We start from the raw sequence: 19,690 nt of genomic DNA, 5'->3' as shown, positions 1-19,690 counted from the left end.
TAGGTTAGAATATAATAAATTTAGTTTAATCCTTTATCCCAGTGAGAACAAACAAAGTTTGCGCCTGAAAATATCTTCAGGACTGAATATAGTGTTGTACTATCTTACCTTGGTAAGTAGTGCAATACCAGGCAACTCGTAGCGTTGTACTATCTTACCTTGGTAAGTAGTGCAATACCAGGCAACTCGTAGCGTTGTACTATCTTACCTTGGTAAGTAGTGCAATACCAGGCAACTCGTAGCAAAGGTGGAGCAAGCTGCCAACACTCCTATCCCAGTATCTCCCATAATTCAAAACACATCTCCTTGTGGATATGTATACTGTTCTGCATTAAGGGATTGGCCACTACCCAGACTAGTTTCGACCTTTATTGAGGTCTCTTCGGTGGGAGCCAGGCCCAGAGTTGGAGATACCAGGCAGGAACAGTAGCAAGGTAATCAGAGTAATTTAATAAAAAAAAAGGTGGCAAACCTTTTGGCAACTCCTGTAGGTAAAGATGACCTTGCTACTGTTCCTGCCTGGTATCTCCAACTCTGAGCCTGGCTCCCACTGAAGAGACCTCAATAAAGGTCGAAACTAGTCTGGGTAGTGGCCATTTCCTTAATGCAGAACAGTATACATATCCACAAGGAGATGTGTTTTGCATTATGGGAGATACTGGGATAGGCGTGTTGGTAGCTTGCCCCACCTTTGCTATGAGTTGCCTGGTGTTGCACTACTTACCAAGGTAAGATAATACAACACTATATTCAGTCCTGAAGATATTTTCAGGTGCAAACTTTGTTTGCTCTCACTGGGATAAAGGATTAAATTAAATTTATTATAATACTGAACAGAATCCCAAACACTCTTGAAGACAACTCCAGTAGAGAGCAGGCAGGATTCAGAAGAAGCTTCTCCACAATAGATCATATCTAGGTCATTTCACAATTAACAGAAAAATGCAGATAGTACTGAATCCCTCTATGTTTTCTCTTTATTGATTTAAAAAAAAAAACATTTGATACCATAGAACACAATGCAGTCATTGGTGCCTTACTGGAAATAAATGTGGATCCTATTTACGTCCACATGATAAAAGAAATTAACAAAAATCAGACCACAGAAATAACCTTATTTGATCAACCTATAAATATAGATTATAGGTTGATCAAATATGTGATCTCTCCAAATCTATTTACCAGCACCTTAGAATATATTCCGGAAAAAAAATTGACCTGAATGGAGAAATAAGCATAGATGGTGAAAAACTACAAATCCTTATGTTTGCCAATGATCTAGTACTGATATGGTTTGGTACTAGATCTCAAAACCCAAAAGATCTAGAAGAAATGGGCAAAAAAAATATACACAAACAGCAGTGAGATAGGCTTAGAAATGAATCTAGAACAAACAAAATGGATTAAAAACATCTATACAAGTGATAATCACCTATGTATTAATAACATCCCTATAGAACAAGTTGACTCTTACAGTTACTTAGGACAAAAAATAAAAATGAATAACGATTTATCTGAAGAACAAGTAAAAAGAAAGAAAGCCACGTGGCTATCATTCAACAGACTAAAAGACACACTTACTGATCCAAATCTTAATATCTCTGCAAAGGCAAAACTATTTAATGGTGACATTCTTCCATCACTCACATATGGTTCAGAAACATGGAACACAACTAGAAAAGAAGAAGAGACTCTCAGGATAACTCAGCAGTCAATAGAACATAGGATTTGTAACATCAGCAAAATGGAATATGTTAGAAATATGGAACTAAGAGAGATCAGGCATAAAAGATGTGGTAACTGCAGTATATGAAAGCAAGATGGGATGGGCAAGCCACATAGCTGGACTAAGGGACATAGAATACTTAATTGGCAACCAAGAATAGAGAGAAAAACTAGGAAGACCACCTACAAGATGGGAAGACCCATTAGTGAAATGTATGGGTATAACATGGAAGAGAGAGGCTCAAGATTGAGATCGAGATTGTTGGAGGCATCTTTGTGCCCTGCACTCTTGGAGAAATTCTGAATGAAACACTGGTCCATAACGGTAATAAATAATGGAATAGAAAAAAGGGTTTTAGTGAAATTTTTTCCATATAGTATATTTACTTCAATTGTATGCATATTTTAAATGCTTTTCATATACAGGGTGTGCCCCATAAATCGCAAAGGGGTTTAATATTTAATAACTTTTTTTAATTTATTAATTTTAATTTTTTTTTTATAATGAAATGTAGAACCTGGAGATTTTTTTTTATTAGTTATAAAAAACCACATCATGTAAATATCTTTCATTTTCAGTCCTTTCTATGACACGTTCCATGATATCTGTTAAAGTTTCTGCTCATAGTGCCTTAATTTCTGCACAGTATTCTCCTTTAGCTGTTGGATGGTCTGGGATTTGTTCATACCTTCTTTTTCCTATGTAGGCTACCTGAAGAGAAAGGTGTATGTGGACAAGTCCCAGACAATCCGACAGCAGAAAGAATAAAAGTAATTAATAAATAAAAACAGTTATTAAATGTTTAAATCCCTTTATGACTTATGGTTCACAGTGTATATAAATCCAGCACTTATCATTAAAAAAGAAGCTATTGATTTTATTTACATTTCATTTTATTATATATAATGATGTAGGTTCATTTTCATTTGCCACAGGTCTGTTACCCTTCATGTTAAATTTTATATTTAAAAGAGATGAAGAGGTATCCACAAAAAAACTTTCCACACTTGCTGAAGGTTGTTTTTATTTTTGAAGTGGCAGCCTTTGGTGGATGCTATTTGATATATAGAGAGATGAATAGATCTCAAGGTAAGCTCTAGACATATATTATCTTTCTTATAATATACTCTGTATTTTAGGTTCTATTTTGAATTCAGTGTGCTGTTTGGATAAGGAATATCATTACAGCATTTCAGTGTAATTCTATTTTTTTTTTTTTTTTTTGACCACCGACTTTAATTCAATAATAAAATTAGAATTTGTATAACGTTTAGTACTTGTTTATGTTTCTTTCTTGACCTGTTTTAAGCTGCTTTTTATCACCTTATGTATGCCCAGATGAAGCCAACAGTCAAGTTGGCGAAACTAGTCTGCTTAATGTATTATTAAAATCTTCGGCCAATATATCCCAGTCTAATTTTATTATTGAATTAGCATGTCAGTATATCAATATTAAGCAAATGTACTCAATGAGATAAGTTTTTTTTCCCCCCTCATTAGCTAGTATTATAACTAAAAACTATATTAGGGATAATCAAAAGTTCATTGTTGAATTTATTTTATTATTGGTATTCTTCAGTGAAGATATCTCATACATAACATGCATGAAAGTGATCTGAGAAAATCATGAGAAGGTAGATTTTGGGCTTGTGCCTGAGAACATGTATGCATATAATTGAAGCTATGATGCCATTGATTAACATAGCATATTATTAATAATAAAAGATGGAAATTTCATAGAAAAACTCATCGTTATTACTAACACAATTCATAGACATGATTAAATGACTATACACATCATTTACTTGAGGAATTTCATATAACCCACTAATATTTTGTGATGAGCATATCATCACACCATCAGATCAAATACACACAAAGAGAGCAGACTGCTAAATGAAGTAAGAACGGAATGAACAGCATACTTAGTATATATTCAGACAGAATTAAGTAGAAAAACTTATTACAATCATTAATTGTAAAACTTTCACCTATGGTTCACAAGCATCTTTATTACAGGTATGGAACAACAAATTAAATGGCCAATACTTGCCTAATTATTAAAAAATGTGTTTAATTAAATAAATTAAGAAAGATTAGCAAACTAAAAAAATTACTATCTCTCATAAAGGAGATAAACATAGACCAACAAATCTCTTTAAGTTTGGGCAGTGAAGTAATGTTTCACAAGTTTCCTTATAAAAATGTTCCATAAGAAATATGCTCTTATGTAGGATTTTAGTCTTATTCCAAAGGACTTTGCTTCTTAGAGATGACATGTTCAGCCAGCCCCAGATCATTCAGACTCATGATACTTGATGTGAGACTTATGTATTTTACAACACATAACAGTAGACCTTCCAGACTGTTCTTAAAAAACAATCAAAGTGGAAGAAACTTGTCTTTTGGAGCTGGGAGAAAGGTAGAGATTTTTCTGACATGACAAAATGCCACAACAATGTTGAGAAGCTTTAAAATTTTTGCAGTATGTTCAGATATTCTTTTCTCATAAGGCAATGGAATGCAAGTGATTTTCTCTTAGTAGAAGAGACAGAAATTCTTTAGCTCTTAATGTTTCGTTGATGAAGATGTCACTGAAACCATTTACAAGAATGTTGACTTAATGTGATGCAATTCTTTTTATAGAAGCTCATCTGTGTAACATATATGGGAATGATATATTAAGGTCGTAATATTCCTTCTTTTTTTTTATTAGGGTATGGTGTGATTCTGTATGAATATAGTAGCAGTAGCCTGTGAGAGAGTTCTTCCAAAATATTGAATTTAATAGATTCTTATGCATTAATGCAAAATGATTAAGTACATCACAAATGATTGACATTTCTGTATAACATATTAAATGTAGCTATTTTAACACATTAAATGCTATAACATATTAAATGTAGCAAGCTGTGTTGGAAAAGAAAATGCTATGGAGAAGGTACAAGACAGTTGGTGACAATTAGATGCATGAAGAGTATAAAGTGCAGGCTAGGAAGGTGACCAGTATGGTAAAGAAAGAAAATGTTCAGTAAGAGAGAGGAGGTTGGCTGGTCAGACCAAGGTTAATTCACGGAATTCTTCCACTGTATGGCAAGCAGAAGAAAGAATAACTATGGTAGATTGAAACTGGTGAATAGTCATGGCAGCAGAATAACCATCGCAAAGGATATAGTGAAAATACAGGCAAATCAGCAAAAAAAATTGCTATTTTTGTCTGCATGCAATTTGTAGGCAAAAATACCAATTGGTGGTGGTGGCCAGTAGATGGATATATATATATATATTGGAGTTAAGTAGAGTGCCCTTCTGCAATGAGTTCTTGGACTCCTTGGAGGTGTCATGTAATAATAATAATAATATTATTACATAAACTTACTCCTTCAAGAACCCACTGATGAAGACCATGTATTACATATTTTCAACCCAAACAGTTAATCATGAACTTGTTATATTTATTCTTTCTTCTTCATTATCTCTTTTTCTTTCTTTTCTTTTTTTTTATCATGTTCTTTACTAGAACATACTCCTGCCATCTTGTACTCATATATATCCTGAACTAATAAATTTCAGTTACATGCCCTCTCCATCTCCTGTTAGATGCAGTTTATCAGTGTACATCTGACTAACTGATTCATGTCACCATCATAATATAGTTCTTTTACATGCATATATTGGGTCTTCATTGAATAGCTTGGATTATTTTTGACATTCATTAAAAACCACTGAGAGACGGCTTAAAAACGGCTGAGAGAATGTGGACTGCAGAGTTTGGTGGATAGAAGAAGGAGAGGTGATATGATTGAGACTTTTAAACTGTTGAGAGGTGGTTACAGGGTTGACACTGGGGAGTTCTTTCGCTTGGTTGATCAGCAGGAAGGAGTGATGACAAGAGGCCATCCCTGGAAGTTACGAAAGGAAACTGTGAGCAAGAGAGTAAGGAGTGGTTTCTTTGTGTGGAGGGTGGTTGAGCCGTGGAATGCATTGCCTGATGGAGTGGTGGGAGCGAGAACGGTCAGTGGGTTTAAGGAGTGGTATGATAAACTTTGTGTTTCTCAGGGGGGGACTTCCCCTCGATGAGTCTTGACAGACTTTATGTCTTAGAAAGGACCTCCCTCGATGAGTCTTTTGACTCCTTGGAGGCCTGAATAATAATAATAATAATAATAATAATAGTATTGTGAACTGTAATCCAGTATCGGATTACTGAAAACTAGTGTAACAATTATTACTTCTTTTTCATACAAATAAAGTTTCTTTAAATTGAACATGCAGTCTTCTGGGCTTTACTAGTTGTTTTTTTACCATTTTTGTATTTATTAAATCTGTCCACAGCTTGTGTGTTTAACATTCAACCATCAATCCATATTGCTCTTAGAAGATTCCTTCTAAACACTACTTCCTGTTCTCATATATTCTCCTCATGTGGAGGAGGATATGTGAGAGGATATATATCATTTTACTGAAATCCAAATTAAAGGCATTATAGTCATTACTTTGATTTATTGAGTCTCCATGAAAAATAAGCAGGTTTGTTATAATTGATTTTTCCTTGATGAAACCATGCTGCAATCACTATAAATGCTATTCTGGAGATTATTCCTAATTGATCTTTCCAATATTTTGTCTATGACACTAAATGGACTATTATCATTATCATTAAATTTCTGATATATGCCTTCAGTGTATGCAGGATACTATGATAGTACAACATAATTAAGCTTACATTACTACTGACTTCTTATCAACAGTTTTCCTTCAGATTAGTCTGTTATTTGGCAGATACCATATTTCAGTCTCTTAAGATATTTCTAATATTGCATTGATCTGCCTAGATCTTTGTCTTCTTCTGGATCTTTTTCCTAATATCCTACCTCAAACGCCTGTTTGGCTAACCTTTCATCGTTATTTTTTTCATCTTTCATTTCATTATTAGGAATAAATAATGTTTAAGTGACCATATCATCTGCAATTAGTTCTGCTCACATATTCCTGAACGTCAGCAATGTCAGATATGTTCCTATACTACCATTGATGCCATCTGTTCACGCCTATAATTTTTCTCAGGACTCTCATATCTGCGGTCTCTAGTCTTTGGTCACGTGTTTTACTTCTGACCCAGCTCTCAGATCCATAAGTTAAAACTGGTTTGAACACTGTCTTGTATACAGGTAATTTAATTTCTCTCTTATTCCATATGACTTTATTTAATTGACTTCCCACCATACCAGCTTTGCTGATTCTGTTGTGTATTTCTATATTTAATTTACCATCTTCAGTAAAAATCGTGCCTGAAATGTTTTACTTGTTCCACAGGTTCTCCATTCACAACACAGTTGACATTGTCAATGATTTAAACAATTTTCATTGTCTTTGTATTTTTATTGCTGACCTTCATACCATATCTATTAAAACATAAAGCAAAGAGCTGACATTAACATCACCAATTTTTTTGATATCATGTTTAATACCACTTTCCTTCATAATTTATATAGTATCTGGTATATAGTATCTTGAATATATAGATAATGAATAACAGGGGGGATAATGTACATCCTTGTCTCTCACCAGATTTAACATTAAATCATCTTCCTGCACTTCCTTCAATTCTAATTGCTGACTTACAAGTCAAATAAAGACTAAGTATTGCTTGATATAATGCCCCATTAACACCATATAACTGTTTTGAATAGCTTCTCTCTTGGCACCTTGTCATATGACTTTTCTGGATCTACAAAACTTAAATACAGATCTTTGTTATATTCCCATGATTTCTCCACTATTTGTCGTAAATTGAAGATCTGATCCTGACAGCCTCTATTTGGCCTGAATCCAGCTTGTTCTTCACCAAGCTTTTCTTCCACAATTCTTCTCAACCGTTTCTCAAGTATACTTGCATATATCTTGCCAGGAACACTCAGTAGGGATATACCTCTGTAATTCTCACATTCAGTTTTATTTCCCTTTTTATATATGGGTACTATGAGAGCTCTACTCCAATCATCGGGAATTCGTCCTTCTGTCCATGCATTCTGAACTATGCAGTGCAGCCACTGTAAGACTTTTATACCACCATACTTCAGCATTTCTGGTCGAATATCATCTGCTCCTGCTACCTGTCCACATTTCGAGCCTTTGATGGCTTTTTCTACTTCAAGTATGGATATGTATTCCTGACTGCATGTCTGGTCAGTGTTTTTTATCACTGTGCTGTCATCACTGCTTGTTTCATTTAGCAGTTTTTCAAAGTAATTACTCCATATTTCAAGAATATCTTTTTCTCCCATTTTCATGTCAACTTTATCATCTCTAACTCCTTTTACAGCACTCTTTCCTCCATTCCTAAGCTTATTCAACAACCTCCGGAATATTTTGCCACCTTCTTGATATTTATTTTCTATGTTCTTGCCAAAGTCCTCCCATGACTTTTGTTTAGCTAGTTTTACACACTGTTTAGCTTTCTTACTTTTGTCTCTGTATTCTCTAAGAGCACAAGCTGACTTATTTGCCAGGAACTTTTGATATGCTTTCTTCTTTTCCTTCACTGCCTCTTTAACTTCCTGTGTCCACCATGGAGTTATAATATTTCTATTCTTGCAGACAACTTCACCACATACCTCTCTAACTGAATCAATCAGGGTTTTCTTTAAGGCTTGCCACTGAATCTCCAAGGTTTGGTTCCTGTTTTTTCAAATGCTTACATTTTTTCTTCAATAATCTTTGTGTATTTTAATCTACACTTCACATCTGAGAGATGCTCAACTTTTATTCGCTTGAAAACTTTCTTATATGTTATTCTTTTCAATATGAAATTCAATTTTATCCTGCTCAAGACTAAATAGTGATCACTTCCAATTTCAAATCTCCTGTACACTCTAGTGTGTTGCACTAGGAAGAAAACATCACTATCAACAATAACATAGTCAATGAGACTTTTCTTATTCCTTGCATCTTCTCTCCATGTGAATTTGTGCGCATTTTATGTTGGAACATGGTGTTAGTAATAACCACATCATGTCCTGAGCAGAAATCCAACAGGTATTTGCCATTATTATTAGCTTTGCTCTTTTCTCCAAATTTTTCCAAAATATTTTTGTATGTCTGACAATCATTTCTAACTCTGCTATTTAGATCCCCAACAAGAACCAACTTTTCATTTTTCATTGTGTGAGTTGCTTTTTCGAAAGCCTCAAAAAATTCCTCCACTTCTGCCTTAATAGAACCTTCTGTGGGACCATAGGCTCAAATAAGTCTCATTGTCCAGTTCCCCATTCTCATATTTGCCCACATTACTCTACTTGACACTGCCTGCCATTCAAGAAGATTAGCCTCGTATTTTGTGTTGAATACTATGGCTACTCCTTCTTTTCCTTGATTGTCATTGCCTGAATATAACATTTTGTATTTATTGCTCAGAAAGATCTCATCAGTTTTTGTTTTTTTTTTGTTTCAGTCATTCCTATTATGCCGATCTTGTACTTATCTTATTCCTCAGCTAGCTCCATTTCTTTGCCATTCAGGCTTCTTATGTTGATAGTATTAATCTTTAACTCTGGTGATGTTGAGTTGAGGTTTGTTTTCAGATTTGTTCCAGTAGCTGTCTTTTCGCTGTTCGCCCTGGTTCCCTGGCAAAAACAGCGTGGGCCCTTGTTTAACCAGGTGATGCCCCAGCCGGCATGAAATTTTGTCATGTTGTACCATCATTTTGTTTATTGGTTTAAGCCAATAAGATTACAATTTGGTCAGCTAAATCCCAAATTGCCAGCCCATCCTTGTTCATTCAGTATCCAGGTAGATACCAACAGGGTGCACCACGAGAAGGTGAGGATTGGACATTAGGTCAGAAGCCCTGGTCATATCTCCACATTCCTTTAAAGGCTGTATGGAGGTCTCCTCTCAGTTATACAGCTTTGACCCTTAAGTACCCCTGGATCTCTAAGTAAAAACTGATTTGAACAGTGGATTTTATACTCCAAATTTAGTGTTTTCATTGATTCTGTCATATTCATATATTAATATGAAGAAAAGAAAGAAACACTTCCTTTCAGTAGTCTACATCCAAGAATCCAGTTTGCAATGGAAAAGGAAAATAACAATGGTTTACATTTCTTAGACACATAAGTGACATGTCTTCTGAATATTAACCTCTCCTGCACTGTATTTATAGAAAACCCACTCACACAGGCAGATACATTCACAAACTTCTCACCACCACTACTCCTTTGAACAATATGGTATCATTAAAACTCTGAGCAATACAGCCTATAATCTTTGTTCTAGGTCAACCTAGTACAGTGCTTACAAAATTTAAAAAAAAAAAAAAAAAAAAAAAAATCAACCCCCCCCCCCCCAGTCTTCATCCATTCCTTCTGAAGGATTTGAAATGCCATCACCATTCCCTATGTCCGAGGTAGATTGGAAAATATAACCAAGTCCTTAAAAAAAAGTACAATCTCTATGCTGCTTTTAAGCCCCTCTGGAAACTTGTTACCCTTATCCATTCTACCATTGATCAGCTCCCTCCTCTCAGTGTCTGGATTATATAAAGTGATCTCTTCCTGCAATTTGGCTTACTTCGGACAGACAGGTAGATCAGTCACCATCCATTTAGATGAACACAAAACTTACATCTGCAATCATGACTATGGTCAATCTGGTCTTGCTATGTATTCAATACCATTCACAGGATCTTTTGGAAGAAAACCACCATGCTCCATCACAGTAAAGTTAAGAAAGAAAGACTTGTTTTTTTGGAATCTGCAGAAGCACTCAGAAATCAACCTAATTTAAATAAATACAGGGTTCATAAAACTTCCCAAAATCTGGGAAACAATAATCATCAAAGGTCCCAATTTACATCCTGCCTACAAACCTGTAGAAGGTGCACCATCGAGATAGGACTTTAGAATCAATGTTTTCAGAAACAGTGAAAATATCAGCTGTATGTATTAGCCTTTTTATTTCTGATAAGCAAGCTGCAAGAGAGCTAAGTAATGGTAAAAATAGCTAAACAAAAGTTATAGGAAGGCTTTGCTAAGAATTATTTAGAGATCAGCTATTTGAGAGGTATCAACAAGTTATGTATGAGGGGATTAATATCATGGAAGAGGAAAGTCACTAGCAATGTGCCTCAGAAGTATATTTTAGGGCCATTGCTGTTTAACCTGTGTTAATGGTTTGGATTAGATTTGAATGGAGATGTTGAGTTGTTTGCAGATGATGCAAGTAAGGTTTTAAAATTTGGAAAATAGTGATGGATGTAGAGTTTACACTTAGTGGAGATATATTGTTAGAGGTGGAGGAAATAAGAGATCTTGGGGTGATGGTGTATAAGGGTCTAAAATTTAGATGACACATTCCCAAATTTGTGAGGACAATACAATGAATTCTGGCAGTGAAGCAGGGGACACTGATGTAAGGTGATTCTGGTTCCATTGTATAAGGCTCTGATTAGGCTGCATATGGACTACTGTGCATAGATGTTGTCACCTGGTTTTCAAAAGGATGAAGAGATATTTGAAAGGAGCAAGAGACAATTGATTTGGGTAGTTTCTGGTTTGTGGAATGTTGTGTATGAAGAATAGTTGAGAAGATGCAATTTACAGAGTCTAGTGGATAAGAGGAAGAGGAGTAATTGGTAGAGAGGTACAAGTTAGTAAGGGATTGTTATAAGATTAACGTTGAAGAGATTTTTCATAAAATGGTTGGAGATAAGGAGAGAACAAGAGGACATACCTGAAAGCTCTATAAGTAGGGTGTAAGCAAGAGAGTGAAAAGCAAGTTTTTTGCATGGAGAGTTGTGATTGCAGTCTCTACAGAGAATTTGAATGTATTTAAGGCATGATGAGCCATGCATGTGACAAAGAGACCTCCTGTGATGAGCGTTCGATTCCGTGGGGAGTCTTGGGATGATAATATTAATATTGAAGATAAATTTTGTGAATGTGTCAAAATGTCCTGGAGGCTATTGAAAAAAAAGTGGAATTACACCTGATATCAAAATTGAAGATGTTAAATTAATTTCTTTACTTTATTCAGGTGATATTTTATTCCTGAATAAATTTACAAGTCTTCAGAACTTTTTAACTAAATTGAATACTTGCTGTAACAAATCTGGTGTAGAAATGAGGAATTATGAAAAAATAGATAGGAACATGGAAAACAACTAAATCTCAATGAAGCATCTGTAGACCAAGTAAAATTTCAGCTATTTTGGCACAATTTTCAGTGAAAATGCAAATTAAAAATGGAAATCAATATCAGAATATGCAAAGAATATATAGTGGGGAGTTGGCTGAATTAATTTATACAGAACGAGAGACAAATTAACCAAAAATAAGGCTTGTGTAGCCTTATTTTTGGCTCATCCTTTTTTCTCTCTTTTTTGGCTAATCCAGATTTCTTAAGAAAACTAGTGGTCTGATAACAGTGAAATTATCATTTATTCATTCTAGTACATTTTCATGAGTTGAATTTTTGTTGTCTGCATTCAAATAATTAGGTGAAATAGTAGTGAATGTTTTTTTTATTTAATTGTTTATTTTATTTAATATGATACAATATAATACTTAAATACTTCATACAAATGCAGTTTAACAATGAAGAATGTGTATAGCCCAAGAGCATAAGCTCATCTGGGTTATGAAATGCATAACAGTTGCAGAAATATACAATGCAAATAGTGCAATGCGCAAAATTATTGGCAAGAACAATATATAGGAGAAAAAAAGATATACATACACATACAGGGTGATCAAAATTAAAGTATTTGTTTAATTGTGCTGTGAAACTTTGCAGGAATACATTGTGTCTTGTGCAGCTGCAGGTGTGAGGAGAGTTTAAAAAGATGGACACAGGATTTTTCCCTTCATTCTGATTGTTAATACTGTCCACAGTGATGGCACTAACTTTGCCCAAATGTGCCTTTGCTCATGAAGCTGTATACTACCTAAACAATTACAGCACAATTAAACAAATACTTTTGTTTAATTGTGCTGTAATTGCTGCACCCTGCAAATTTTGTCACCTGAACAAATACTGGTGAGATCCGCTACCTCCACATGCTTTGTGACAAACGATAAGAAATAGGATCATTGGGAGTTAGACCTGAAAGAGGTCACAAACCAATCACTTCACAAGTGAATAAAATTGTTACTGACATTCTTGGATGTGCCTTACACAACTATCTGGATAATTCTATGGAAGATTCTGCATTTCTACCATTCAAGATTACCCAGACACAGGAGTTTCACCCACAAGACTTTGAAAGTCGACTGACGTTTGCTTTAACATTCCTTGGTTGAGTGAGGATGAGGCTTATTTTCACCTGAACAGAGCTGTGAATATCCACAATTGCCAGGTATATATGTATATGTGTATGAGTTCTGCAAAATCTTCATGAAATCCAACAAATTGCATTGCATTCACCCAAAGTTACTGTCTTGTGTGGGTTTACAGCTTCCTTTATCTTTGGACCAGTCTTATTTGAGGACATTCATGAGCTAGTCCTGTGACCTGCTCAGTTACTGGTAAGAGGTATCTTGATATGATAAACAATTTTGTTCTGCCACAGCTACAGCAGTACCTCTGAATGGATTTAGTCATTTTCATGCAGGATAGAGTCCTTCCACACATTGGTTGATCTACACAGGGAATTCGTTGAGAACATTTCATGGACGCCAGAGTGATCATCCATGCGTTCACCTAATCTGATCCCCTGTGGCTTCTGGCTCCATTGCATTATGCGGTGACTTCTGGCTCCATTGTGTTATGCATTCTTTCATGTAGTCTAACACAGCAGTCATGCTGTGTTATGCAGTCTGAAAGACTGCATAACACATCATGTGCGCAACATCAGTCCTGACTAGCTGTGTTCTGCCGTTGAATACAGTTTGTGTCATACTGAGAAGGGCAGCACATTGAACAGGACAGCCTTGAATGCATAATAACATAATGGAAATTAATAAAAGTGTGTTATTTATGCTTGTCACTTTTCTCCTTCTTACACACACACACACACACACACATAATTACTACATCTGCATTCGGTACATCATACACCCCTGGTAGTGAATATTGGAACTACTTTTTTTTTTCTCAGATTTCACTTCCTTGTGACACACAATGTATTCCTGCAAAGTTCTGCAGCATTTGAATCCATGGATGGTGCTCCACAAGTCCTTAAACAGGGATACTTTAATTTTGATCACCCTGTTATGTGCATGCTGAATAAAAGCACTATTTAATTGATTATTTTGCATTGGTTAATTTCTCATTTTATACTTTATTCCCTTTTATTCTAAAGGAATTGTCAGCATTCTTATAAAAATTTAAGTACGCTCTAATTGACTTTCTGTATCTGTTCGTGTTAGTCTCATTTCATATTAAGAGAGGTAAGCCATTATTCTCTTCTGTTTGAAAGATGGAATTATGTTCTAATTATAAATGTTATTATAATTCATATATGAAAGAACAGTGGCACTGTAGCATTAAAAATGTATATTTTTTGCTTCTTTAGATTTTCGTTTTAAAATGCATAATTTGGATCCTCGAATTGTAGAAAGTAAGTTTTTGAATTTTCTTGTTCTCTTTGAAAGAGAATACATTTTATTTTTTCTTTGTATTTGCATAAGACTGGTTTTAAGTTTTTATTCATACAAATGACTCTTCACAAATCTGAAAGCAAACCCCAACTCAATATCACCAGAGTTAAAGATCGGTACTATCAACGTAAGAAGCCTGAACAGCAAAGAAATGGAGCTAGCTGAGGAATTAGATAAGTACCAGATCGACATAATAGGGGTGACTGAAACAAAAAAGACCAAAACTAGTGAGATCTTTCTGAGCAATAAATACTAAATGTTATATTCAGGCAATGACAATCAAGGAAAAGAAGGAGTAGCCATAGTATTCAACACAAAATACGAGGCTAATCTTCTTGAATGGCAGTCTCAAGTAGAGTAATGTGGGCAAATATGAGAATGGGGAACTGGACAATGAGACTTATTTGAGCCTATGGTCCCACAGAAGGTTCTACTAAGCTAGAAGTGAAGGAATTTTTTGATGCTTTAGAAAAAGCAACTGACACAATGAAAAAGGAAAAGTTGGTCCTTGTTGGGATCTAAATAGCAGAGTAGGAAATGATTGTGAGACATACAAAAATATTTTGGGAAAATTTGGAGAAAAGAGCAAAGCTAATAATAATGGCAAATATCTGTTGGATTTCTGCTCAGGACATGGACTGGTTATTACTAACACCATGTTCCAACATAAAAATGTGCCAAATTCACATGGAGAGAAGAGGCTAGGAATAGAAAAAGTCTCATTGGCTATGTTATTGTTGATAGTGATGTTTTCTCCCTGGTGCAGGTCACCAGAGTGTACAGAGGATTTGAAATTGGAAGTGATCACTGTTTAGTCTTGAGCAGGATAAAATCGAATTTCATATTGAAAAGAATAACATGTAAGAAAGTTTTAAAGCGAATAAAAGTTGAGTAGCTCTCAGATGTGAACTGTAGACTAAAATACAGAAAGATTATTGAAAAGAAAATGAAAGAGTTTGAGAACAGGAATCAAACCTTGGAGATTCAGTGGCAAACTCTGAAGAAAACATTGATTGATTCTGCCAGAGAGGCATGTGGTGAGGTATGCAAGGATAAAAAAATCAGAACTCCCTGGTGGACACAGGAAGTTAAAGAGGCAGTGAAGGAAAAGAAGAAAGCATATCAAAAGTTCCTGGCAAATAAGTTAGCTTTTACTCTTACCGAATATAGAGACAAATGTAAGAAAGCTAAACAGTGTGTAAAACTAGCTAAACAAAAGTCATGGGAGGACTTTGGCAAGAATATAGAAAATAAATATCAAGAAGGTGGCAAAATATTCTGGAGGTTGTTGAAGAAGCTTAGGAATGGAGGAAAGAGTGCTGTAAAAGGAGTTAGAGATGATAAAGGTGACATGAAAACTGGAGAAAAAGATATCCTTGAAGTATGGAGTAATTACTTTGAAAAACTGCTAAATGAAACTAGCAGTGATGACAGCACAGTGGTAAAAAACACTGACCAAGCATGCAGTCAGGAATACATATCCATACTTGAAGTAGAAAAAGCCATCAAAGGCTTGAAATGTGGAAAGGCAGCAGGAGTAGATGATATTCGACCAGAAATGCTGAAGTATGGTGGTATAAGAGTCTTACAGTGGCTGCACTGCATAGTTCAGAAAGCCTGGACAGAGGGACGAATTCCCGATGATTGGAGTAGAGCTCTCATAGTACCCATATATAAAAAGGGAAATAAAACTGAATGTGAGAATTACAGAGGTATTTCCCTACTGAGTGTTACTGGCAAAATCTATGCAAGTATACTTGAGAAATGGTTGAGAAGAATTTTGGAAGAAAAGCTTGGTGAAGAACAAGCTGGATTCATGCCAAATAGAGGCTGTCAGGATCAAATCTTCACTTTACGACAAATAGTCGAGAAAGCATTGGAATATAACAAAGATCTGTATTTAAGTTTTGTCGATTTGGAAAAGGCATATGACAAGGTGCCAAGAGAGAAACTATTCAATACGCTGCAGTTATATGGTATCAATGGGGCATTATATCAAGCAATACTTAGTCTTTATTTGAGTTGTAAGTCAGCGGTTAGAATTGAAGGAAGTACAGGAAGATGGTTTAATGTTAAATCTGGTGTGAGACAAGGATGTACGTTATCCCCTCTGTTATTCATTATATATATGGATCACATTATGAAGGAAAGTGGTATTAAACCTGATATCAAAATTGGAGATGTTAATGTCAGCTCTTTGCTTTATGCGGATGATGTTATACTTCTAAATAAATCTGCTACAAGTCTGCAAGATTCAATTTTCAATGATTCTGCCTTGCAATTCTGCAAGGCAGAATCATTGAAAATGTCAACTGTGTTGTGAATGGAGAACCTGTGGAACAAGTAAAACATTTCAGCTACTTAGGCACGATTTTTACTGAAGATGGTAAATTAAATATAGAAATAGACAACAGAATCAGCAAAGCTGGTATGGTGGGAAGTCAATTGAATAAATTGATATGGAATAAGAGAGAAATTAGTCTGAACATTAAATTAGCTGTATACAAGACAGTGTTCAAACCAGTTTTAACTTATGGATCTGAGAGCTGGGTCAGAAGTAAAACACTTGACCAAAGACTAGAGATATGAGAGTCCTGAGAAAGATTAGAGGTGTGAACAGATGGCATCAATGTCAATATCATATTAAAAATGAGGATATTAGGAAAGAACTTGACATTTTCAGCATCCAGGAATGCGTTAGCAGAGCTAATCTCAGGTGGTATGGTCACTTAAATAGAATGGGAGAGGAAAGATTAACAAAACAAGTGTTTTCTGCCAGGTTGGCAGGAAAACGACCCAGAAGAAGACCAAGATATAGGTGGATTGATACGGTACAAAGTGCCTTAGACGATAGAAATATAAGATCTGATAATGTTGGAGTCTTGACAAGTAACAGACTGATTTGGAGGAAAATTGTAGATAGGAAGTTAGTAATGATGTAATTTTTTCATGTAGTACTGTCATATCCTGTACACCCCTTGAGGGTACATGGCATGGCAGGAATTTGATGATGATGATGATGACTCTTCACCCTGATCCTAGTAAATAAGACATTAAGCATTTCATTTAATAGTTATCTGTTCAGTAATTTAAAAGGTCTTTCATTGGAAATATTTACTTATGTATAGGTCCCCTCCACCTGACACACATAAGCAAAAAAAAAAAAAAAAAAAAAAAAAAAATGGAATATGCAGCTGTTCCGATTAAAAATAGTTCCAATTCTATCATCTGTAGGTATATTGCAATATAACTGTTTCTTTAAATTGCATCTGTAAACACGGTTGTTGGATGTTGGATGGGAAGCATTTAAAAAATACTTAAATGATGCAATATCAGAATGTGTCTCAAGAGTTCAAAGAATAAATAGGTAGGAGTCAAATGGATGTGTAGTGTTATTAAGCAAAGGATTTGTAAGAAATGGATGATGTGGAAGGAATATGGTGTGTATAAGGATGATGTCCATTATGAAAATTATAATCAGCAGGCTAGAATAGTCACAACTGTTGTACAGAAAGCTAAGTCTTAGTATGAAAAGAAACTGGCTCTGCAAGCTAAAGACAATCCAGAAGAATTCTATTGATATGCTGTAAATAAAAGAAAAAATGAATATGAAAGAATAAATCTTCTGAATGCAGATGATGTGAGGGTGTCAGATGCAGAAGAGGTTGTTCAACTAATGAGTGTCCATTTTGCTAAAAGCTATCAACCTGATGTATGCAACATTGAGTTTACTGCTACCTCTTCACTGCATGAAGAAACTCAGCTGTACGAAGAGGAGGTATTAGAGCTGATGCACAAACTGAATAACAGTTAAGCAATAGGGACTGATGGGATATCAGCACAGGTGCTAATAGAGTGCTCATCTGAACACTGGCTATTCCTTTGACAAGGCTATATAATTTGAGTGTCAGAACAGTGAACGTTACTCAGGAATGGAGAAAATGTGTAGTAATCCCATTGCACAAGAGTGGTACAAAGACTGATGTATCCAACTATTGACCAACCAGTATCTCAGGAGTGGCGGTAAAGATTTTGAAAAAATTGGTTAGGGATTGCATCTACCACAAGGATCTGTTGTTGGTCCACTGTTATTCAATCTGTACAATTAATGATATTGGGAAAGATTGCCAGGTGACATACAGCTATTTGTTGATGATGCAAAGATAAGTAGGGTAATCAGGAATGCCGCTGATAGGGAGTACTTGCAGAATGATTTGAATAGGCTGGAATTGTGGGCATGGGTACATGGATGTCAGTTCAATGTCAGTATATGTAAAGTCATGCCTTTTTGGTATGATTACATAGCCAATGTCATATTATATTGGTGGGATTATGCTTGGATAAACTAATCAAGCTAGGGATCTTGGAGTGTTAAGATAGCAAGTTGATCAAAAGATAATTGCAGTGCTGAAACGAACTTTCAAATGTAAAGATAAGGATGTTATTTTGCCTCTTTACAAGGCCTTGAGCTCACTTGGACTATTGTGTGCAGATCTATCTCTTGGTTTCCATTGTGATTCTTATACAGTGGAGAGAGTGCAAAGAAGAGTGTTAAAAATTATATCAGGATTGTGGAATACTGATTATGAAGGTAGATTGACACTTACAAACTTCTGAAAGTGTCATACAGGATTTCAGTTGATGGAATTTTTCATTTTATGGAGGATGGGGAAAGGATAAGAGGGCATCCTTGGAAACTGAGAATGAATGCTGCTAAGAGGCAGATGATGGCTAGATTTTTCTCTCATAGGGTGGTGCGTGATTGGAATGAATTGCCATTAGATGTTGTGTGTGCAAGCAGTGTGAATGAATTCAAGGATAAGTATGATAGAATGTGACCTCTCTCGAATAGTCCCTCACTCATTGGAGGTTTCTCTTAATTATAACATTCACATGTTATGGCAGATGGCTTCCTCCATTGAGATTTTTTACGTGCCATTTCCAAATTAGTTAGAGCTTGGCAAACTCATCCTTAATTGAAAAAAAGTCCATACAAAAATTCCTTTCATTATTTTGTGAATTAAACTCGGTCTTTGCTACTCAAATGGTGCATGTCCCATCATTCTTCCAACCATGCTGCAGAGTTCCTTAAGTATGTGTGTATTTTCCATGCATGAAGAAAACCACGACTTTCCAGTAGAGAAACTCATTATCTCCATATCTCATCTTTACTTGAAAAGCTCTAATAAAGATAATTCTAGTCCTAAGCAGTGTGTTCATCTCAGGTCTTTTCTAACCAAAGGACAAAGTGTTTCATATCTATGCTACAGGTGCACACTAAGCTTGTGGACTATATATATATCTGTGAATTGTGTTCTCTGCCTGATTCGAATGTTTGGCAGGTGGGATGACCCATAATTTC

The 19,690-nt window shown here is 35.3% G+C and overlaps 1 long non-coding RNA gene across 1 annotated transcript in view; it reads left to right on the top strand.

The window, feature by feature from the left end:
* Positions 1 to 19,690, top strand: part of LOC150101666 (uncharacterized) — a 57,198-nt gene that overhangs the window by 6,774 nt on the left and 30,734 nt on the right. The window contains exons 2-3 of the long non-coding RNA XR_016549072.1: positions 2,662 to 2,815; positions 14,244 to 14,288. This is a non-coding gene — a long non-coding RNA (uncharacterized LOC150101666). The remainder of the gene's footprint in view (positions 1 to 2,661; positions 2,816 to 14,243; positions 14,289 to 19,690) is intronic.

This window comes from Typopeltis vanoorti, chromosome 11, assembly GCF_054136105.1.
Source record: "Typopeltis vanoorti isolate ZY-2024b chromosome 11, IOZ_Tvanoo_1.0, whole genome shotgun sequence".
NCBI lineage: Eukaryota > Metazoa > Arthropoda > Arachnida > Uropygi > Thelyphonidae > Typopeltis > Typopeltis vanoorti.
This window is presented reverse-complemented; position numbering and strand designations above follow the sequence as displayed.